This window comes from Anser anser (assembly GCF_964211835.1).
Source record: "Anser anser genome assembly, chromosome: 7".
Classification (NCBI taxonomy): domain Eukaryota; kingdom Metazoa; phylum Chordata; class Aves; order Anseriformes; family Anatidae; genus Anser; species Anser anser.
Window position 1 is genome coordinate 38751068 of NC_139727.1, and position 18562 is coordinate 38769629.

Consider the following 18562-nt stretch of genomic DNA (forward strand, 5'->3'; position numbering starts at 1 on the left):
ACAAAATCTCATTCTGAAGAAAAATAAATCAGCAACTGAACTGCAGGAATGCTAGTAGGAATGAGACTTGTCTCCCTATATGTGAGGAACTCAATCCGGACAATATTTAAGCACTAAAGAAATCGATGAAGATTATTTACATGCTGAGAATTGACCACATTCTACAACAGAATATAAAGCAATGAAACTCCTGCATTTTAATATGCAGGTAGGAATCATACAAGGCTAACTTTTTTCATCAGTCATGAAGAAGGCAAAAAGTAAGAGCAAGAATGATGTGTGAGCATAGCTGTAAACTGATAGCATAAAGGCAGGCTAAGCAGAATGTCGTGAGCTCTGTGTTATTTATACAGAAATAAAACTATAACATAAACCTGTGCCTCACATTGAACTTGGATTTCTTTTGAATAACAAATTGTAAAAACATAGATTTGTCAATATACAGGAAGATATACCTCACTGCAGCAGCTATGGATTTAGACATTGGGATCAATGGGCAATTAAATGGAAGATCAGTGTTTAAAGAGCATTAAAAATGTCTGTATTTTATTAACAATGACAGGGCAAAAAAAGCAGGTAGAGATCCAGGAAACTGGTGGAGCTTTGTTCCCATTAGAACAGCAGCTTTAACTTTTGCTTGAAGAGAATGAGGATACCTAGAAGGATGAATATAGAATCACTTATTTGGAACAGTAAACTGTAGGATAAAAAACAAGACATTCTTTTTGATCTGCAACAAATTACTAGTTTTATGCTAGGATACAGTCCAAAGGAAAATTTTTACACTGCTTTCAAAGCATATCGCAACCAGTATCCCAAAACGCAGGCTTGGAGTTATATGAACTACGTGCTTATCGTCATCCAATAAGCAACAAGGCGATGCTACAACAGAAATAATTCTGCAGTCCCGATATGGCCATGCCTATTTTCTAGATTCACGATCTGGTGTTCAAAAGCAATTTATTTCCTTACTGAGCTGCTGCTTCTAGATTTTTCACATATGCACTCAGCATTTTCTGACGCGGCTGAGTTTATTTAAACCAGCAGAGAAGCAGCGAGTCTGACTCTCCCTCACTTCACTTCCAAGTGAACTGGAGTAAGAGCCAGGCTCTGTTTTTACTGCTTTACCAGAGCAGGAAAACACAGAGGACCGAGGTTACCTATTGATCTGCAGGAGATGAACAAAGGAAGAATCTTGTGCCAGAAAGAGGAAAGCTTGCGTAGATCAAGTTCTTGAAGCATAATGTACTTTCTCATCAAATGATTTTTTAAAGATGTTACGTAATACATAACACATCTTTCTGTGGGAACATTTTATATTCCTACAGCTTCCTTTGCAGACATTCCTCATATCTTACCAAGAATCTGCAATCCTAAGGCTTCAACGCTGACCTTGAGAGCACTTCTTTTTTTTTTTGCAAAGTACTTCACTGATTTCAGTAAGGCCTTGTATGGGCAGGAGTGGGATTTTTTGGGGTATTACTCCCCAGAGTAACAGGAATAGTAGTTATGTGCTAATCATAGCTGGTAACTCTGCCTATATGCCAGTTGGTGTCTCACCTAAGACTTGGGGGTTTGCTTTACTGAGTACTTCACAGGCTCCAGGTAGCAACGAAATACTCATTCTCTTTCTGGAGAAATAATCACAGTTTAGCCTTTTCTAAGTGTCTGAAATGGATTTCTTCACCACCCAGTTATCCCATTTCTTCTCTCACTTCCAGAGGTGCCGCTGCCCCGCAGTGCCGTCGTCCCGCAGCAGCCGGTACGGGGTGGCCGCGGCGGAGCTGGAGCGCCGGAGCAGGGCAGAGGGCTGCCGTCTGCCAGCAGCTCGCTGCGAGCCGCAATCAATCCGCAGGAAGGCCTGCGATGTAAATCACTTCTATTTTGGAAATGTTTTTTTTTTTCACGCTCTGTACAGAATTATAAAAGCTCATTACGGAAATGAAAAGTTAACACACACTTAATTACATGTTTTTTCGAATTAAGCTGTGCACCATCAGGGACAGCGCACAACACACAAAGTAGCGTCAGCAGCTTTTTGGCATTTTGGCACAGAAATGGCAATCAGAGCTGTGTGATAAATATCTTCCCTGTATCGTCAATTCTTTTTATAAGTGCCATGAGAGATTGGGGAACTGACCAATGTACGCACCAGGAGCAGTAAACCTGCCCTGACTCCTCGAAGGTGGGCTTAGAAGGTTGGGAAAAGGTTTACACACAAGTAAACCTGTTTCAACTTACGTGTTTAACCTGTTAGTGAAACTGTTTTAGTCTTAAGGATCATGTGATTGTGCACCTGGTTATTCTTTGTATGTTGACAAATGTGTTTACTTTTCCTAGAGCACTTTCTTAATAAGCTCTAATAATAACTGAATTTGAGCTTTATTCAGTGCCAAAGATGGACTTATCAGCAGCCCTCTTATTCTGGAGATCTTATTCCTATGTCACGGCTCAGAAAAGTGTACCTTACTCAAAACGAATGTATATTCTCATTAATCCTTCAAAAAATATTTTAAGAAAAAAGAAGAAATTGAGGTTATCTGCATAAACTAACCAGAGAAATTCAGTTTATCAGATAAGTGCATAAAAGCCAGTCATGCATTCAAAATCTTCATGGGTCGTTTAATAATTAATTGGATTCTAAAAAGCTGGTTGATGTTTTTTATACGGAGAGCTTGTGCTTATTATAGGCTGAGTTTGGTGTGTTTGTTTGGTTAGCAGTGTTTGAGCAGAGGAATATAATACTGGAACACAAGCCTTATTCTTCATTCTTCCCTATCTTTATTTTTTATTCCTCCCATGCAAAGAAACATGTTCACGAAACCCTTCGTGATTGTTTCAAAGGTGGAATTAAAGCGTAAATGCCTGTCTCTACGTTGCCTCGCACCGGGCGTGATAACCTCTGGCTGTGCAGAATGAAGATGTGGCTACACAGCCGTTGGTTCGGATCCATTGCAAGCTCACACGGCGTCGATAGCAATACCTGCAGAAAGGGAACGTGATGAAGAAAAATGAAGAATGAGCGAAGCTTACAGACTGTAAGCCCACAGCACTTGCTAGCTAAGGCGGCACGATTGTGCTTTGTGCCATCCATCACTCGACAAGAACGAGAGTGCAGCCCCGTGATGTAGCTCAGGGGAGCTGGTGGGGGTGCGGACGGCCCCCGCTCATCAAAGGCTCTGTCCGTAGGTGGAAGGAGCTGTACCGGGACGATGCTGTGCACTGCTGTCCTCGATTGTGCCGTAGCACCCCAAAGCCCACCAGGGACCGGCACGGGGATGGCAACCCCCCCCGTCAAACCGTGTGGAGCTGGGGGTGAAGCAGCCCAGCTGTAACCCACGCTCCATGCTGCCACCATCAGAAATTCACTATTTATCACTGTTTTTTTCCCAAAAAGCTTTATTTTCTTCAGCTAGCGCTTTCCTGTTCTGTACAGCACGTTTATTTTGACCTCGAAGGTCTGGTCTTGGAAACCTCATTTCTCTCTAACCACCCATCCCCTTGCCCAGACGATGGCTTTCTCCATTAGCGTTCAGCCTCTCTGTGCTGCTCACACATATGCATAAAAGCATTTTAGGCAAAAATATTTTCCAGCCTTTCAGTCCCAAATAAATAAATAAAAAGAGGCATAATCAGGAAAATTGTACCAAATGAATATGGGAGAGGACTTAACAACAAAAAGCATTTATTGGCTTATTTCCATTTCTGTTTTGCCCTCTGTCCCCCAGACTGCTTCTTCCTCTGGTACGTGCAGGAATTAGCTGAGTTCTCTGGTGAAACATCTCCTACCGACTGCAGCTGTGGATATGTCTCATTCCGCCACCCCCTTTTTATCATCATTTCTCCTGAATTTTCTCCTCTCAGAACAAACAGTATTAGTCCCCTGCCTAAGAGTTCTCTCACTTATAGGTTCCTAGAAGTATTTATAAAAATAATAATAATGTAACTAGAGTAAAAAGACATTTGAAATACAAGCATACTGTTTCACTTTATTTTTTCAAATATTGGTTTTCACATTTGTTAAAAAAAAAAAAAAAAAGTAGAGTTCAATACGTGCCTTCAAGGAAGAAGAACTCAGACAATATTCTAAGCCAACTGATATACTGATTTTAAAAAACTATCCTTATGGTCAGTGTGTGCTTAATCTGTGGTCCACGTACATATTTCTTGAATCACAGAACCATCTAGGTTGGAAGAGACCTCCAGGATCACCTAGTCCAGAAGAGCCAGGTGGGTTTAGATGATTTCTCTCATATCGGCGCAGGTCCTCATCTTAGCTCCTGTCCTCAGCAGCCTCATTCGTGGCGTGGCGTCTCCACTCCCCTCCGCGTCTACGGGTGTGCAGGTATGATGATTGGCCTTGCAGGTCAAACTATTTACGTTCATAAGCATGGTCTTGTAATATTGCAAAACGAGAAATTTTACAGTTCCAACATGCTTTAGAAGGACTTTGATTCAAATGTGATGAAAACTTCACGGTCTGAGTTGCCATTTTTGCATATCATTCATATACCTTCCCTCGAGAGAGGCTCCTGGCCAGAGCGCAGCAGCGATTGAAGCCCCTGCTTCCTCTGGGCTGGTAACGGCCGCCTCTTGAAAAAGGGAAGGAAATCTATTCCTGTCAAAATAAGTTGTGGAGTGTATGCTGGGTCAAAATGCGTGACAGCCAAATGTGGTTTGCAAGTGTCAGGCTTGATTCAAAGTGATGGAATGGGTGTGTGTTTTCTCGAGAGAGATGTCACTGCGGTGGTTAAGGAAATGATGAACTGTATTTTGAAAAATTCTTGTCCCTTCTTTTAAATCGATGCGGAAAGAAAAGTAACCGCCTTCTGGGGATTATTCCCTTCCTAGAAGCTGTTTGCATAAGAAAAATGTACCAGGAACCAGATTCCAGGGGAACCCTTTATTCTGACGGGGATTTTTCTTCTAGTTTAGTATGCAAGAAGAAAGCCACATATCATGCAGAAGTTATGTAAGTACTGGTCAGAACAAAGGCAGGATGCCTTCAGAAGCTCATGATTGAATCTCACACATAATTGCATGCCCAGTGAACCCCCGGCTTGCGTCCTGCTGCCTTGCATCTGCAAAAGCCTTCAGCCTCTCCGGCGCTTGTGCGACAGGTCCACGGCAGCCGTGCCCTGCGCTCCCACCCACGCCAACGCCAGAGCCTCTGCGCGGAGCCACGGCCAGGCGATCTGTCGCGTTGCTCCGGCTCCCTGCTTCTCTCCGGAGTGCCGTGCCTCATCCGCGTGCCAGCTGTGAAATCCAGTCCAGCTGTCCGTTCAGGTTTCGTGCTGCGGCAAGCGGTTTATTATTTGCAGACAGCCCTGATTTGCACGATGCGAGGGAAAAGTGGGGTATGTGCAACGGCAGCTGATTGAAACGGCTTGGGGGTTTCTTCCACATAGTGGGTTTCGCATGAAGCTTTGGACTTTTGACCTCTTAGGGGAGAAAAATGGAAAAGTTAAATGATATAAATGAATTGTTTGGGGGGTGAAGGATATTCGGGTCTATTGACTTCTTAGCTGGTTCTTACACACAGCTGCATATTCGCCAACTCATACATGTGTTCCCAGTCTCCTCTGTTTGACAGGTTTCCCTGGCACTCCCCCACTTCCAGCAGGTCGCCTCTCAATTCTGCAAATATTATTTGCACTGAGAAGTTTTCAGGTCTGTGGTTTATGTACTTTCCTCGTACTGTTCTCTTAAATAATTTCCCCTCATACATTTACGCTGTCCCCCCAGCACCCAGCCGAGCCCCCCGCGGCCGTGCAGCAACCTGGGCGCCTCCCAGAGAGCCCCAGGAGCCCTGCTCACCCCATGGGCACAGGGAGTGGTATTGCACATGGGGTCATTTATAAGCAAAAAATATCATTATTACAAGTTTCTTTTAAAATACAGTTACCTGCAACTTTGTTCCACTTTTGCAAGAAAAACTAACAAACAAAAAAACAACCAGAAAAAGACTTTCAAGGTTATATCATTTTCCACCATGGGAATAGAGAGGATACAGAGCAAAAGTTATGATCTTCTTTTCTTTAGTGTCCCAGATAATGTACTTTCATATTGCTGACAATTTTCACAAGACTTTTCTTCCTTGTTTCTTGGGAATGGGCAAAGGAACATCACATACCGAGGAAGGGCTCCATCATCATCTTGCCCTCCTTCGAGCTCTTTGTTTCATGTTCTCATTGTATAACACACCGATTGCAAAATTAGTCTAGAGCTAGCTTCGGGCTGCCTCTGTCTGTTATAGCCGTTAGGAGACTCTGATAGGCCCTAATGTATCTCATTTTATGAGAAATACTAAAAGGATTTTTTTTTTCTGCATCCATAATCATTTTATTTTTGTGAACACCAAGTGAAGGTGATAAGGCACAGTGAGATGTGAAGGGACATTAAAATTAATATATATTTTTTTCCTTTGTACAACCTATATTACAAGGTCTAATTTGGGGCAGCCTTCCCACTAGGTTTGGGAGATATAATCTTCATCACTCTGTAAAATATTTCTGCTTACTTTGATGGAAATATGTAAAAGACATTTTTGTCCTCTAAAATAAAAACCCCTCTGCTGAGAGCCAAACACAAGAATAGTCAGAGTCCTTACTCATACTTTAAAGGAACTAAAGCCTGATGACTTGAACATGTACATCAGAGATACTCCAGCAATTTTATGGTTCATATATCTTTCATTCAGTACCGCTAGCTGTCTGTTCCTCTCCATGGGAATAGGAGGAAAAAAATAGAGCCACCTTAAACACCAAGGTAGGGGGAAATGAATAGTTCATGAATCAGTCTTCCTATTTGCTAAGAAGTAAATTATTTCTTACATTTTAAGCTAAAATAAAAGTTGGGTGAGGGAACAGACTTAGCAGGACTTTGACATTTCTTCCAGATGCCATCTTTGTAGCACTGACCTCAGCCTCCGGTGGGGCACCTCCTGGTAGATGTTTCTGCATGTAGGCAACTAACTAGCACGGTAAATTAATATGCTGGAGTTTTACAGGTTTTCATAAAAATAAAATTAAAAAAAAAAAAAAGTATGCTCTCTTGCTACCCTCGCGTCTGTATGCAGGAGAGGAAGAAATTTATTTTATTGTTAATGGAAAGCAAGTAATCAACAGGAAGGAACTGAAGGGACAATTACAGATGAATTCAGTAGATGTGTATGCAATACTGAGATAGAGTAGCGCAATAGCTAGGAAAATGGAGATTTTATGTCCCATTACTTTCTTCTGAGGTCTTGCACATTGTTACAGTGTTTTATTGCTTATATTGGATTCAGACAGAAGAAATTCAATGCAGCTTTTGCAATGGCTTTATTTGTACTATCTTTCTTTAGTTACAGACTGTGAGATTAGACCTTTTTTTCAAATATTATGTGTAGATTTGATTTATAAGGTGTTTTGCTCAGAATTTGGTTTAAAAGTAGACAATAATGTATATGGAATAAATGTACAATTTGAGAGAAGCACAAACATTTTGCGGTCTCACTGATCCTGATATTTTATTTCACATGAGCTGTACCCCTGAAGAAGATAAGGGATCGATGCTTTCTCTGTAGTCACTTTTAACGGACAAGTTCATCCCTTTGAAAGGGCAAATGTTCGACAAGGCCGTACCGCTGCAAATTTTTCAGAAATGCTGATTGCGTTTGGCGGAAGAGATCTGTGTTAGGCATCTGACAAATAAAAAATGAATAAATAAATAAAAAATTTCCTCTTGTAGTCCTTTCAAGTGAGAGGAATCTTCACAATAAAAAAAAAAAAAAAAGCAAAAAGACACATTGCTCTCCATGTGATACTCGAAAACATCTGCCATCTCCCGGGGGCTCGTGGAGAAAGAGAAAAGAAGCTCATGAAAAATAAAATTTCCCTGGAATCCATATTAATGACTGTAGCTTTTTATTCCAGTAGGCTCCGCTGAACTCCTCGCCCCGCGCTTGGCCTTGCCGCTCAGGCTTCCTGGCGCTCACAGGCAGCAAAGGAGCTGCTGAGAGCCCCAGGGCAGGGCGGTTGGGTCTCCTCTGTAAATCCCGGGGCACGCTGCGGCAGCCGAGGGTAGCTCGTGGGGCTGGTGCAGGGGACGAGGGCTGTGGCTGAGCTCCTGCATGGGGCTGTGGCAGCAGTGTCCTCTTCACGCTCGTGTTGGGTCCAGCCCATGGCAACATCCAGCGGCACAGGAGGGAAGTTTCAGACGTGACAGCCCTGTCTCAGTTTCCCAGTTGGGCAATCGGTACCTCTAGGGAAGCTTCTGCCTCTGGTGGTTTAACCAAACCCAAGGGAAATTAAAAAGAACATAGTTTCTCCTCATTTAATCTTATTTCACTAAAATATCCACAGATGTGGATCTGCGTGTCCTAGATAGCACATCCATCATTCTGCTTTTGCTTGGATAAGGTTTGCCCTTAGGGATTCCCAGGAAATCTGCCTTAAAATTACAAAACCCTACTTCACTTGCAATTGGTTTCTGCGTTGTGAGAAACTTCAGCTTCCTTCTGGTTTTGCTCCAATTTATCGCAGCAAGGTGTTCTGAAAGTGTTCAGATGAATTTTAAAGCTCAGCTGGAGCTCCATTCTTTCCCATTTAGGGTGAACCCGACGCTTGCTCCTGCCCACATGGGATGCCTGTGCAGGGGCAGCGGTGCCTCCTTTTGTTGGTCTGCCTTGCTTTGGATCCCCCGATGCTCGCTCGCTTTCTCTATGAGATTGCTCGGAGTCCTTTTTGTGTTGACCAGACCTGTGCAGCTCCGTGTGGAAACCTTGCCTTTGCGCAGGACCTGAGTGCCAAAGCAGAACCTCATCCCCCAGGAAAAGCAGAATATAATGACTGTATCCTGGTAACCGATAAACTGAAAATCCTTTTCTTCCACATCTTGTCAACAATTGACAAACGCCCTGATACTCTTTAAACAGGGGAATGGGTGAAGAATTAAATCTTCCAGCTTCTTTAAAGCGTAATCCTGTAAGTGAGAAGTCTGAATTGTTGGGGCTTTGGATGTGGGGCAGGAGGGGACAGGGTTGTAATGTACATGGAAAAAGCTTTAATAAAGTTGAGAAGTGCTCTCCAAGGTCTTTTTGTTTGGTTCAGGTAGTGAGCAAACTGGGGGAAAGGTGTTTTTTGATGTTGTAGAATAGCTCTCTTTTAATGGCCTAAAAATAATTGAAACAACATGTTCAGCTAATGGGTTCTTTGAAAATGTAATGGGTATGTAGAGAACCTATCATCAGGTGATGACAAAAACACGAGTGATTTATCATAAAAATAAACATGCCTTACTCATCTCTGGTGAGGACAGAACATGGTACAGAACTAGGTTCCTACTTTCAGGCACTCTTTCCCTCTGCTCCTTCCCAGTATGTTGTTACCTTTCCTTCTGCTTTCTTTAACTGAAGGTCAAATAAAGCATCAGGTGAGCTTTATTTTCTGCTCATATACTCATATACTCATATACTCATAAACAGGATTTGACAGTGTGATCCCGTGCACGTGTCACAGGGGAAATGACCTACGCCTAACGTGCGTTTCTGTCTGTGAAAAATGACCAAAGAACATTTTTTGTGCAGCAAAGGATATCATTTCCAATACTTAAAATAGATAAAGATATAAAAAAATAGCACTGATAAAAAAAGAGGAGGGGAGGGAACATCATTTTTTTTTTCTGCTTTCCATTCAGCCCTTTTATTTGTATCACTCATAATACTGTGTAACTACAAGAAGATGCAGGATCCATGAATTTATTTTCTAGGTGTATTCATTTTCAGATACTTTGTGATTGTTTTTTTTAAATTTTTCAGAAAAAAAAAAATCTGATTTATACAAATGGCTGAGAAACAACAGCAAATATAGATATATTTGTTTTCAAAACTTAAAACACCTTTCACTGATAAAAGATGAAAAACCATTTGCTGTTTCTTTAACTTAGCCATATATAGTAGATGGTTAATTATTTTAAAATGCATTAAGCTCAAGCACCTTTTCATTTCCCTGCTAAGATCAGGAAGGATGTCTGTTATGTTGGAGATAGTATACAGGACAAGACACTTAAGAAACTCTAGCAAAATCACCCTCAGGTTCATTTCTTTCCAGCTGCAGTAGCTTTCTTCTCCTAAAAAAAAAAAAAAAAAAAAAATCCCATACATTCATTCTTGCTATTTCTATTTTGGGATTTTATTTTTATTTTTTAAGATTTAAAATGCATTGAAACAATTTCACGTGGATCTCTGCTGAAATATCAACACGAGCAAACACAGATCTTTAGGCTTTTCAGAAGGATAATAAGCCAATTTATATGGAATAATAGTATTACAGAATTTGTTACATCGCTGAACTGGAAGCGCAATAAGGCCCAAGGGGACAGATAAAAGTAGTCTCTAATTCTCTGGGAAGATCCAGGGTCATCAGTAGCAATAAGGACAGGCTTTCACATCCGTACCTGGTGCCTCCCACCCACGTAACGTGGCGAAGGGAGATCTCAGAAAGCACCCAGCGACTGCAGAGCTTGCAGTTCCAGGACAATCCTTTTCCATGCTTCTCCTGCAGTGCTCCCACTGCAGGGAATTTGCCTTCTGCAGAAAGTTTCAGCAAACAATTTCATGCCCTCGAAACCGCGTAGGACTCGGAGGCTTTACTGTGACTTTGCCACCGAAACACAGTCACAAGCAGCGGCAGGAGGGAAGGCAGTGAGCGAAGAGGGCGTAGGGTTGGGGGCTCTCAAACCAGGGCAATGCCAATGGACACCGTCATTTCGCTGACCGGGGGCTTCCACCTCTTTCAGATCTGCTGTCACGTTGGGTGGGACACTTCCTATCTAAGTCCTGAATGAGTTACCGAGGACATGGATGAATTCTCTCCATCTCCATCAGGTGTATGCTGCCTGTCTGCAGATCTATTAAAACAAGCTGTAGAAAATTGGAAGTTAATATATACATATAAATACATATATTTTTTTTTTTTCATGGGCAAGAGAGCAGAAGAGTTGCAGATGGATATAACAGGTGGAATCGCCCTTAAAAACTGAAAGGAAACTGGGTCAGGCAAGCATGCAAAATAGGTTCTTGGAACATCTGTGCATCAAGGATATTTATAAAAACTGCTAGAGCCAATCTCTTCCAGTTCACTGTTCAGCGGTTAAAATATATATCACATTACAGGAAAAGTTAGAGCAAACAAGAGAAACATTGTGCTGCCATTTAATGAAAGGAGGACTTCAACGACAGCGACAAAACGCTGGTATCACGTTCTGTTCCACCTAAAGACAGCAGAAATTCACCAAGGCAGCCTATGGGATGATGATGTTAGCCCAACTTGCATTGCTGCAATCCCACAAATCGAGCTGGGTCTTACAGAGCCGCCCACAGCATTGCAGCCAAAGCAATGAACGTTAATTGGCGCTTCTGAAGCTGTACCCAATAACTGGCACGAAGTCACCGAGTCTAGCAAGAAGGAGCGTAAGCAGAAGTAATGGGATTAAATTAAGGCAGGGAAAAATTAAGCTGAATATGAGGGAAAATTCTCTGGCAATGAGATTCATTAGGATGGCTCCCAAAAGAAGTGTTGGGAACTGCTTTGCTTGAGACGTAGAAAATTAAGTTATACTTGTATTCAGGAAATTACCTAGATTATTTAGTACGTCTTTTCCAGTTTTAATTTATTGAACTCTTCAATATCTCAGCTGCTGAACAACTTTTGTAGGCAGTTCAGGTGCCAGCCAATCTCCCCGACTGCTGTCTATGAAGAGGTGACTGCCCGCAAAGCACTTCCCTAAGAGCAGACCCTGTACTTATTCAAAGTTGTAAAGACAGCAGCACTTAACCTGTGGTTAAGCAGCACTTAAATGCTCCCCAGGAGCAGTTAGGAAGTATGTGGAGGTTTTCCCCTTCTGGAAGTATAATTTTCTTCTGTTCTTGCAGGTAGAAATATGTGGTGGCAGCACGTCAGGAGACAGGAGAGCCCTTTCCGAGAGGCATTCTTAATGCCTGCCCTTTCATCTCTTTTCCTCACGTGCCCTCTGAGAAGCTAACTGTACCGATTTAACAGAAATAACCATTAGCACGATAAGACATGCAGGGGGAACTGCTGTCGTGGCACAATTAACGGCGTTTGAAAATGCCGTGAGCGGCAGGAAAGCTGAAGGAGTCTGAAGCAGGGGGTGAAGGAGACGTGCCCTGCCCGTTGCACCCTGCAATGCCACCGCATTGTGCGAACCCTCACGGCCCCGTTCGCCAAAAGTCCTACACGTGGTTCCTGTTAGAGTTGCCTTTAAACTTCGGAGCAGTGACAGGATCTCGGAGGTCAGATGAAATAACGCACGTGGCCACCGACGCTTGCTATTTCTATTTACCTTCGCCTTTATCTCTGTGTAAGGGGTGATGAGCTTTATTTTAGCCTTGCTGCCATGCCAATGGCACGTACCTCTAGAGTCAGCCTTAAAATGCTGCACAGCTGCCACACGCACAGCACCAAACCTCAAGCTCGGAACACGAGAAGCTCGGATAAACATAGGGAAAACGCTTCAGGTGTTCCCCAGTGTGTTCCCCAGGTGTTCCCAGCAATTTCTGCACAATAAACGCCCATTGCTCTCGGTTCCTCTAGGCATCTGGGTTTGTCAGTGAGCAGAAGTGACACTAAGGCCTTCCTTTTATTTTTATTTCATACTATTCCCCCAAAAGAAAGGAAAACTTGTTGTCAGTACCAGCTGAATGAGTTAACATTTCCTTTTCTTGAGTCACCGACTTCTGCTGCCCTGCCAGCCAAAACCCAGCAAGGTGCGTCAGTTCTTGAGATACATTCTGCACGTCTCTTCAATTATGAAGAAGACCCAAGATTTTTTTGAGGTGCAGAATGTGCTTACAGACTTCTGCTGCTCAAATCCTTTCATATCTTTTCCCAGAACTTATTCTGATCAATTAGGAAGCCGATGTAAAGAGCCTCTTTTATACTTTATTGGCGATGTTTACCACGTCCCTTTAATTTATAACATCATACTGCCCCAATTAATCCCTAGTAACTCATTTTTAACCCAACAACACCAGTGTTACAAAGTTATGTGATCCGTGACTGTTTTCAGGAGTTATTTTTCATTCTGCCTTGCACAGCACCGAGTACCGTGCTGCCCCATAACCAATAACGCTGTGTACCGTAATTCAGTTGCAGTTACATGGGGTTAGAAGCACTCCTCAGAAACCAGCTCTCACCACTGAATGGCTCTTCCTTTCATCTTTTGCGAAGATGAAGATCTGAACGCTCATGTACAGATTCCCAGTGGGCTGCACCAGGGAAGATGAGTAGAACATAAAAATCTTCAAAGATAGCTACTTTAAACTCCAGCAGACTCGCACCTTTATTTACTCACTTATTTATTTATTTATTTATTTATTTATTTATTTTAAGCTCATTTGCTCATTTTATCTCACTCATTTTGTGTAACTCTTAATAATTTGTTATATTTTAATTATTTTAATTTCCAGTTTAATTTTTTTTTTCCAGGTGTAGTGGAAACTGGACGTCCAGGAGTGGTTTCCTGGTCCTGCCTTAGATTCAGGATAGATTAGATTACTTCAGATTACCTGCAGTGTTGGGATTGAGACAAGGGATATTTGCTGCTTTGAGCATGCAGAGCCCACTAACTGCCCTGGTAACGAGTGGGGGTATTTTTCCATACCTCAGAATGTCACAAAACAGCATTGTGACATTATATAGTTACCCTCAATAAATATTTGCAAGTAATTTAAAGAAACTATTTCCAAATTTAAACAATTATACCTCTCCTTGAAAGAAGGCAGTCAAAACTCGAGACTCTTAATTTCTTACAGCTGACTCCTGAAACTGACTTTATTTTGCATTATTCCGTACATGATTACGCTTTACTTTCCCCATTTTATCTTTCTCTCCTGCCTGCTGGAAACCAGTGAATGCATTGGTATCCTACGAGAGTCTTGCAGAAGAACTGGTGTAATCTTTAAAATCTGCAATTTTTAAAGCGTGTAAGAGGGGGTCACGCAGTGTGGACGTACAGCACTGGTGCTCCCCATGGCCAACCGGTGGAGTCCCAGCGGCCGTACTGCTTGACGGCAGCAGCTGGAGTTTTAAGAAGCTGTGATGTTCTTGTATTGGACCTGTTATAAGAGTTTTTCTTCAGGATCAGAAGGAAATTTTAGTTTATTCTAGCATAGTTCATAATCTGAGTCCTGAGATGGAGCCCAAATTCCTACTTTGCATTCAAAACTGAACTGTCATTAGCATATAATAATTTCATAAGCGTAAAAGATGGGTGAGAAAAGATAAAAGAGGTGTGTAAAAAGTTACAGTTTTCCAATAGAAATCTGTGCTTAACCACAGGTTTCCATCACACCAGTTGGTCTCTCCTGTGAAGGATCTATTTAATTATCTTATTTGTTTAAACCCTTGAGGGCATGAATTCAAGCATATTTTAGGGAAGAACGTTCACAGAAAATCAAAAACTTTTGGCAGAAAGTCAATTCTTCTTTTATTCCAAAGTACGGTGGTGCGATTTTCACAACTACAGTTATTGTGTTATCATCCCCCCAAAACACCCATCCTGAGGGTTAATGGAGTAGCTGTGAAAAACGGTGGCTCCAGCAGTGCTACGTGAGTGTTATTTGGATTCCAGCTCCATGGCTTGCACTGCAGGGCAAGCACCCTGCGAGCAATTAAGAAATAATGAATGTAACCAAATAACGGATATTGATTAGTTACATTTATTTCTGATAAAATGAGGAGTCAGCAATAGGCAGAGGGATGTTTAAACTAACTTTAACCCAAGCGATCCACCAGAACAAAGCCACCCCAGACCTCTGAACGGACCAGCCGTGGGACACAGGAGTTCTGAGGGCCACCCGCGGGCACACAGAAGATGTCCTGGAGAGAGGAGAGCTCTCTTCAGCTCAGCCTTGAATTTTGTCATAGCAAAGGTGGCCAAAGGCGGTGGTCTGTTCTCATCACTGCCTGCCACTGGTGGAGGTGTTTTCCCCAGCAAGCTGCCGTGCCTCCTTTGGCGGGGCACAGTGGCGATTGCTGCTCTCTCACTGGAAGGGCAAAAATATTTTTAGCAGCACTGTCAGTGATTGGGTAGTACTGGTTGCATACGAATCCTTCTGAATTTTCTCCTAACAGATTAGGCCAGTATTTTTCAGTATTTTGCTCATCTATGTACTGAAGAGGAGCTATATAGAGGAGATAAGACAAGGATTTATTTATTTTCATATCACGCAAAATTTTCTGATTAATTTGAAAATCTCAGATAAAATATTCTGGATTTTTAGTCAATATTTTTGCTGTTCTAATTAGACATCAAGTATGAAAAATGCCATGCTTTATAATGAAAAATAGCATTTTTTATATTAGCAAATGGTCTATTTTACTTATAGAAAGACATGAAGATATAAGACTGAAACGATGTTAATCTTCCATTGAATATATGTATATATATATTATTACAGTAGTCTCTCTATTTTTTAATTTTAATATGGTCCCTAATAGAGATAAGCTTTAAAAGCCCTCAGAGAGAGAAATACAGCAGTAAACCTGTGAGAGGAGGTATGTCTGTACTACCTGACTGCGTTCAGTCAACAACTAGCAGCCCACATAATTTCCCCTTGTAATTCCCCAAATTGTCTTGCATTCGGAGCCTCCTATCTCAAGGGGAAAGAGAGATCCTCCTCGCTCTGCGGTGGCACACGTGGCAGGCTGCACTGCCATCTTATTCTCAGTGAAATCTCACTGGAGAAGCAATTTCGGTAATTTCAGGAAAGCCAACATCTGGGAATGTGCCTGTGATGGTACAGTTTTTCAGCTGATGATAGAAGTTTTTCATTTTAAAACAGCAACAGCTACACAACGTTTTGTTCCAGGCTTTGAAATAAGAGACCTTGCTGGTACCCATACTCCAGACTTTGTAATTCTTTCACAGACATAGGAAAGAAATGTTCAAGAAACTCAACTTCCATTCCCCAAAGGTTCCCTTTCTGTTTGGGTAACAGCAATCTTTCACTTCGAAATTAATACTTCTGGTATCTTTGAAGTTACAGCTAATTTTCTACAGATTCTTTACTAGGCATTTTTGGATGTACTTGCTAGTGGTAAGAGTCCTCATGGGAAAAAGAGATATTATAGGGAGGAAAAAAAAAAAAAAAAGAATACTTTAAAGATGAAATAGGTTGAACAACAAAAGAATAAGTCTGTTATTCTGTTATCTTTGGAAAGAATCAAGACACTTTCTCAAATATCTAATCCCCTGCATTCCCTTGAAAAGGTATCAAGGCTAAAACAAAGTATTCTGATTTTTATGTAAAAAGTAAAAAGTCCCATATTTTGCTCGTAGGCAGCTTGTGGCTTTTTGAGGTTAACAAAGACTGTGAAACAATTTAAATGCATTACAGTTATGCATATTCATAAAGATATGCTGAATAGATAAAACAGAAAGTGATTTAATTGAAAAATCAGCCAGTGTGAATATTTTTCCTGTGAATCATGGAAATGTGACAAGATCTGTTCATTAATATAATCTCATTTATTTAACATTATTCTTGTCACTTAATATAATCTTCATACAAAGAGTAAAAACGGGAAATTACTAAAAAGTAAAGAGAAAAAAATAAACAGAGAAAAAGAGAAAAGAATACCCCTGAAAAATGTGAAAGAATATAGGTTACATTAACTCCTAGGATGAAAATAGAAATGTAATGAATGAGGAAAAAAAAAAAAAAGAAAAAAAAAAGAAGAAGAAGCAATGCAGACATTAATGGAAGAGAAAATGGGGAGAAAAACAAACAAACAAAAAAAGAAAAACAAACAAACAAACAAACAAAAAAACAGAATGTGCATAAGGGACCTAGCACATGTAATAGAGTTAAGAACTTCCCAGCACACCGACCTGTTCTGGAGGTCAGATCCTTCACCAATTTTCAGTTGATTTTTTTTCTTTTTACTTTTATGTCATACTTTCATACTGTTTTGTTTTAGACAGAAAGCAGATGAAGATCCTCAGTGAGCGTGAGGCACCACAGTCCCACGAACTATCCGAAGCCAGAAAGTGATCCAGCCCTAACAATGAGCAATATAGCAAAAAAGATTAACTGTAATTGGGCTGTCCTCTGATTTTTTATGATATTCATATGGCTGCGCTGCATGTTTCATTTTGTTGCTTAAAAATGATGGTTATGGAAATTTTGGTAGTAGAAGCACCCAGCCAGATCCAGCTGGGACCAACCACAATCACCATCCGTTCAGGAGTTTGTCCTACATGGCACTATGTTTTATACTTCATTTCCTGACTCATTTGCTTAACCAACCAGAGTAAATGGGTGGCAAGAATATAGCTTTTCCATTGGGAAGTAAAATCAAATGGAAATATGATGCTGTAGACATACAGGCACTTGTAAGAAAGGAACTTCTGAGGGATCCTAAACCTCCACTGAAATCTCTTCATCATGTAACGTCCAGTCCTGTCTTTGGCTCACTCGGTAGTAGAAGAGGGTAGTATTTCAGATTAAGAAGGATTACGTTAATCTGCTGATGCTGCAGTTCACATGGGCAGCATGGTGAGCACGTGCTTTGGGAGCTGCACTGACACGCAGCCCTCAGCTCGGTGCCAGAGGGGAGCGGGGTCTGCTCGCAAGAGAAGCTAAAGAAACCCAATTCCCTTCAGGAAGTGAACGCAGTAATGGTTTCAGACAACAGTAAGGGAGGATTGATCCTACCCTCATACCCGCAGACCTTAAGAACAGCAACGTGTCACCAAGTGGTCCAACACTGGGCTCCCGTCACCTCGCCTATGGCCATAAGCGGGCCACCTGGTCTTGACGCAACAACTTCCATTACAGACACAGCAGCTTTCATTACAGACACATCCTGGGGCCCCAGTCAGTACAGGCCCCTCACTGACGCCTTGCTCTACCACGTCTCCTGGTGCTCTCACACCCCAACACACACGAGGCTCCTCCGCACCTGGCTGAGGGTTCCTGCTACAGAGCTCCCCTGGCAGCAGGGAGCAGCTCAATGGCTGTGCCTCAGAGGGGACAGAGGGAAATGGTCTGCCCTGGGGACACACAGAGTTTGTTGTGACCTCCACTGCAAAACCCAGCAGGGTTCTCAGTGCCTAGGGTTTAGATTTATCCAAAAAACGTCAGTCGTGCTCCTCATTCAGCACACACAAATTTCCTCATTTGAAAACTTGGGGCATCCCCGAATCAAAGGCCTGGCTGGCCTAGGGCCCTATGGCAACACCTGAAACGAGGAGCAGGGGCTCCCTGCAATTCAATGCCTGGACCTCAGAACAAAATCCAGGCCGCTCTGTCAGGTGCCCCAACTTCCCAGAGCAGGTGTGAACGCTACTGGAGTCACTCGAATGGGAACCAAAGCAGAGTACTGGTCCCCAGGCTGCGTTGTGGCCTGTGTGTGGCCAGGACATGGCAGCACCTACATCCTGCCATAGGCGGCACAAGGTGCCTGACCCCGCTCTGCTACTGAATTGAGTGGCACTTACGCTTTGTTTTAAAACATGACCAGAAGAGGTGATGATCCTCTTGAATACCTTTACT